Source organism: Rhyacophila brunnea, unplaced genomic scaffold (assembly GCF_057557595.1).
Source record: "Rhyacophila brunnea isolate RB1 unplaced genomic scaffold, BYU_Rbru_1.0 scaffold_70, whole genome shotgun sequence".
Lineage (NCBI taxonomy): Eukaryota > Metazoa > Arthropoda > Insecta > Trichoptera > Rhyacophilidae > Rhyacophila > Rhyacophila brunnea.
The window spans coordinates 389,227-395,452 of record NW_028233340.1 but is presented as its reverse complement, the minus strand read 5'-3'; the positions used below and the strand labels follow the sequence as shown (position 1 = coordinate 395,452).

Below are 6,226 nucleotides of genomic sequence, written 5' to 3'. Positions count from 1 at the left end.
TGTTAGCACATAGTAAGTCAATAAAACACTTATTATTATTTAAAATTCATTTATGCTTGAAAAATAATTATAGCCAGTACTTGTAACTAAGACTTATTTAGATCTCTAAAATTCGATTTAAAACCAATTTTATTATATCAGAATCTTTTATATCTTGATTTCTACCATCTTTTTAAATTCTGAATATTTTGAATTGCACTCTTAAAAAGCTGATTCCTCTATGTTTATTTTTGTTTCGATTTTTTACGTCTTATATTCTTCTTTTGTGGTTTTAAGGTCGAATTTTCGAGGGGGTATTTTGCCACCACTTTTTACCATGTATATTTCATTTATTATCTTTTTTTTTACAATAAGAACAATTATATATCAAATCTATCGCTGTAAAAAAACTTTTCTTACTTGTTTAATTTGCCACTGTATGTGTTTAAAGTGTTTAAATTAGATTTCGCTCACTTTATAGAACTAGTGGTTACCAGATTTCTTATTTATATTTTTATGTACTTTTCCCTATCTTTTTTACTGGATAGTGGATCATTTTTGTGTTTGTTATTGTTTTTTCTGATTTTCGGTTACAATTACATGTATTTTATGACTATTAAAGTATAAAACATAAGTTTGCACTGCTTATTACAAACTATAGGCTTATTTTTGCATTTAAAGTATCTTAGAATGATTCATGGTGTTTTTTACCTTGATTTTTTTGCAGGATTTAGCCCCTAATTATGCAATTCAGCTATATCAAAAACAAAATTAAAAAAATACCAAAATTTATATAGAAAGTAAAATATGCAAATTACGAAAAAATATTATTTAGACTCAGTTTTGGGCACATTTAAATCTATGATAGGGTACATAAAAAAATAAAAATATATTCGTAAAATCGGAAACAGTAATATCAAAATGACAATAAATATCTTTAAAGATGATAAGAAATCAATTTTATTTTATTTCCACTGGATTTTTATGATATTTATCTGCAGGATTATATTTACAGTTATTAGAACATTAACAAAATCACAATCTCTAATATGTGGATATTCAATCTTATTTTTTATATATTATATTGACCCACTTAAACTTTGTGACAACTAAAATATTTGCTTATATCTCTCAAGTGAGGTGTGCTAGAAATCAATCAAGAGGTTCTATTATGTTTCAGTTTGCATTAAAATAATCCAATCAAAAATATGCTGGTTTTAAGCTATCTTTAGTCATGACATTTTTTTTTTATTGCTAAAATATTTTTTGATTTATTGATAAAATATTTATAGTTAAGTTGTAAAATATTAATAGAAAAAAATAATGTTTCGAGAAATTCCTACAAATGAAAGCATACGGTCAATTATTGAAAAAAAAATAGGACTATTCAACGCAATTTTATCGAGTAAGCACAAAATTTTTTTATAACGCGACCTTAAACAAAAGATCTCAAACATACTTATATATTTAATCTAGCTAGCCGTCTATTAAGAGAAATGAAATGCCTGTTTTATCAAATTATTTCTTTCTGTACTCTTATAAACATCTCAGTATGACAGTTAAAATATGTATTGCGCAACCAAAATATCAAAATTGAATTTTTTATGATCTTTTTTCAAATTTTAGACATGATTTTTCTGTACAATAAAAAAAAGTGATTTTCATAAGCTACATGGGTGAAGAATTTTATTATCAATAAATTATAAATTTATGGATGCTTTGTGCTATTAAGACTTAATTTAAACTATATAAAATTCGTATGCAATTTGGTTAAATTTACATAAAAAATTAAAATCTTAATTATGGTGATCAATCTGTAAATAATTTGTGTAAAAAATAAGGCTTGCTATTTCTAATAAAATTAATGTATTTTAGATCATATTATTATAATAAGTATCCGCTTAACACGTAAAAATATATAATACATACTTTTAATGGAATCAGCATTTCATATTGCAGAAAGTAAGTATACGCTAATAATGATATTTAGTCATTAAAATGAACCACTGAAAATTTAATGTATTTTTTTTATGTATCTCTAATTATAATTCGTGATATTTACAGTCAATTTCAATGCAAATATCTCAAAACTTATAATTTTTGCAATATCATAAATTTTTAATTGCAAAAAATATTTTATATCATTTTGTTTTCTTTTTAATTGATGTACTGAATTGTAAAAACAGTAAAAATTTATTTTAGAATGATTATGAAATTACAATAAAAAAAAATATAAATCATTATATCTTCTTTTTCATATCTACTGTTTATAGCAATACTATTCTAAATTTTCTACATAATTATTCATGTTTTATATTTTATTTTGGTTTTCAGCATAAGTATCAATATTTCTTAGAAACGATATCCATCATATGAGATTTTTTTTTGCAATTTTAATGTGTTTGGTTTGCATGTTGCTTTAAACTCATTTATAATAAAGCAAAAAATTTACAATCCTCTATAATGCAGGTTATATTGATACTTAGTGAAACAGATGTTAATTCTAATGCACTTCTATATCTTTATTTGGAAAATTATAATTTAAATGTCTTTTTTAAAATTAATGTAATGCGCACGTATCCGCTTTCTTTAATATATTAATTAACATAAAATTTAATTATGTGAAATCGTTATCCCACGCACTCTCGTTATGGCACATGCTATTAGATTTAAACCATTTATATTCAAAAATATACGCGCAAGATAATCAAATCTATAACAATTTAATGTTTTCAAAACCCGTCGAGTTACTAATAATATTTAAAATATGCGTAATTTTATATATTTTAGTAAGAAAGTAGTCTTAACCTCAAATTCAAAAATTTAAATGCATTGTAATCTGTTTACATTTATTTTATCATGAAAAAAACCACAATATTTATAATGATTATAATATAGAAAAGGGCACTAAAATATCGTCAGAATTTATATAAATCTTGGGGCAGATATAGAAATAGAAAGTAAGGGCGATTGATTTTTTTATACTTATGTGACATATATTTAAATCATATTTGTTTATTTCAATATTGTTTTATTAGTTTAAATTATCTATTAATTGATAATAGTCACTATTCATTCGTGCGTTTTGGGCAAAACGATATTATTTGATATATCTATGCCCGGAACAAACTGAAAAAAAAATATAATTATAAATCTTTTTATAGTATATTAAATGAACAGAAACATCTGATTCTGTGGGCCCTTAAGAAAATAAATCTAGTTTTCTTGTGTAATTTCGTCTTTAAAGCTAATTTTAGTCAGCAGCAATCATATGAAGTACAAACATGCGAAGTGTATATTATAAATCGCTATTAAAGTCCATACAGCCTAAAATATTTTATAAAGATAAAATTACAATCTATTCGAATATAAAATATTGTAAATATACACAATTTAAGATAAATTGAAAGAAATAGAACCATTATTTGCACCCTTATAGCATAAAAAATATTTTAAAGATTTTCTGAATAGCTAAAATAAAAATATGAAATTGAAAAGATATAAAAAAAATATATATTATACAATCTTATGTCTATACTGAATAAGATATAAAAATATGAAATTGAAAAGATATAAAAAAAATCTATATTATACAATCTTATGTCTATACTGAATAAGATAAATAAATTATTTTCTAATAAAATACCAATAATGACGTGTGGAAATAATAAAAATAATCTTTTTTGCTATAAATTATATGCTCGGCAAAAAAAATCAAGTGGGGTGATATTTTCAACCTATTTATTTTATAAGAAACAGAGAAAAATGAATGAAAATATAAAATTAATATGCAAAAGACAAAAACAAAATACAGGTTATGTTGTATTAAACATGCAAAAAACACCAACGGATCACAATTATTTTATAAAACTATGCATCTTACAAACATTAAATAACCAAATGAAATCCTAAAACAACAAAAAAATAAGTCAGCTAATTATAAAGCATGATTTTAATATTAAAACATAAAACAAAACACTAAAAAAATTTATAGTTAAAAAAAAATTATATTGTAAAATTTCAACAATTAAAATAGCCATTTAATTATATTGGAATTTTATAACAAAAAATATGCCAGTAATTAATATAACATTCAAATTAATAATTAAAATTTAGGGAGAAATTTCAAAAATACACGAGGTACCTATCAAGCAGAACAAAAATATTTATCATAATATGCCAGCATAGTTATTAAACGATATTATGGTATATATATACCGTTCATAGACCTATAAAGATCCCAAAATTTTTTTGAATATATAAAATATGTTATTTGTGCACATATTCGTTTTTATTTTAAAATAGAAAAATAAATAGATTTTTACTGATAAAATATCAACCTTGATATTATACTTTGCCAATGAATTACACAAAATAAACGTATGATATTCCGCGCACAAAAAAAACGAAAAATAGCAACTATTTTAAAATATCTATTTGGCTGATCTGGATATTTATATAAAAACAAAGAAAAAATATAGATAAATGAAATTGTATTCAAAATGAATATAATTATAATAATAATGAAAACATGTTAAATATAAAAAGGTATATCATGAATTACCGAAATTTTATATGCGTTATATTTCTCTATTAGATTAAAAAGATGAAACTTTCACAGGAAAAAATATGCTCCGAAATTAGTCAAGTTTTAAATTATTTATCAATATTTAGATGTTCCTGTATATTTTTGGACAAAATTTATGCTATATTACATATGCAAGTCAAATTCCTCTGATGACTTTAGTAAAAAAATATTTACTGTAATGATACCATAGTATTTTCATATTTCGCCAAAAAAAAATTTCTTTTTTTGATGATTTTGTTTTCACACGAGAGCTCATATCACATATCAGATTCGAACCTACTATTAATGCCTATAAAAAAATAAAGTAATCTTATAATTTTTTATTATAATTTCCAAAAATTATCCAAACCTACTTTTTTTCTTTTAAGTAAAATTTATCAAAGAAATAAATTTTTGCTGATGATTTTCTTCTATCTGTACATATCATATTCGTTCGCATATTCTTATTTTCTACAGTATGTGAGGTAAGATAAGAAATAAACATGCAAATGATGACAGAGATTGACACTTTTATTGACGAGTTTTGTATTAGATAATTCAATTTTATTTATTATTCAACAAGATGGGTTTTAGATACAAAGAAGTTTAAGGTGAAGGAATAGCAGAAAAATTAAAGCAAATATAATGAATTTATTATGGCTCGATTTCGTTGTTAGTTCTATAAATTCATTCAATCAAAACTTTAGATTGAAAAATAGAACAGATTAAAATAATAAACGCTATAGATTCGAGATTTTTAATTCGTTTTGAGCTATTTAAATTAATTCAAGCAAAACTTTAGATTGCAAAATAGAACAGATTAATATGATAAACGTCATAGAGTCGAGTTTTTTAATTCGTTTTTAGCTATTTAAATTAATTCAAGCAAAACTTACGATTGCAAAATAGAACAGATTAATATGATAAACGTCATAGATTCAAGTTTTTTAATTTCGTTTTTAGCTATTTAAATTAATTCAAGCAAAACTTTAGATTGCAAAATAGAACAGATTAATATAATAAACGTTATAAATTCGAGTTTTTTAATTCGTTTTTAGGTATTTAAATTAATTCAAGCAAAACTTAAGATTTGTCCACAGAACTGGCTGTCTTTACTTATCTTCATACACATAATTTTTACAATTTCCATTAATATATCTTCTTCTTTCAAGAAAATTGATCAAGTATTTTTATTAATTTTATTATTTGTGCCCATGCTTCTTCTTTAGTTACCATTCCTAACTCAAAACCAAAAACTTAAATATTATACATAACTATTTAAAGTCATAATAATATCGCAACTACATTATAAATGCATGTATCAAATATTTATATATACCCTATTATTCGTAACTTTTTGATATAATTTCCATAACAAAAACTGGTATCAGTGGGGTTCGAACCCACGCATCATTCGATAATAGATCTTAAGTCCACCGCCTTAGACCACTCGGCCATGATACCTTAAAAAGGTGTTTTTTTATAAACATTAACATGATGATATTATGAAAGCACCTTGCGCCACAAATCATGGGCTGTACAAATTTTTAATGTAAAAGAGCCAAGTACAAAACATAGATAAAATAAGAGATTATACGCTGAAATAAGAACAAAAAATCCTAAATTGCGCACATGTCTATTATTTATAGCTTTGTAATGCTTTTCTTTGCTCACATTAAA

At 23.3% G+C, this 6,226-nt stretch overlaps 1 non-coding gene across 1 annotated transcript; it reads right to left on the bottom strand.

The window, feature by feature from the left end:
• Nucleotides 1-5,928: 5,928 nt before the first annotated feature.
• On the bottom strand, nt 5,929-6,010 carry TRNAL-UAA (transfer RNA leucine (anticodon UAA)). Its single transcript has one exon. It is a non-coding gene; the product is annotated as a tRNA-Leu (tRNA).
• Between the last annotated feature and the right edge of the window lie 216 nt (nt 6,011-6,226).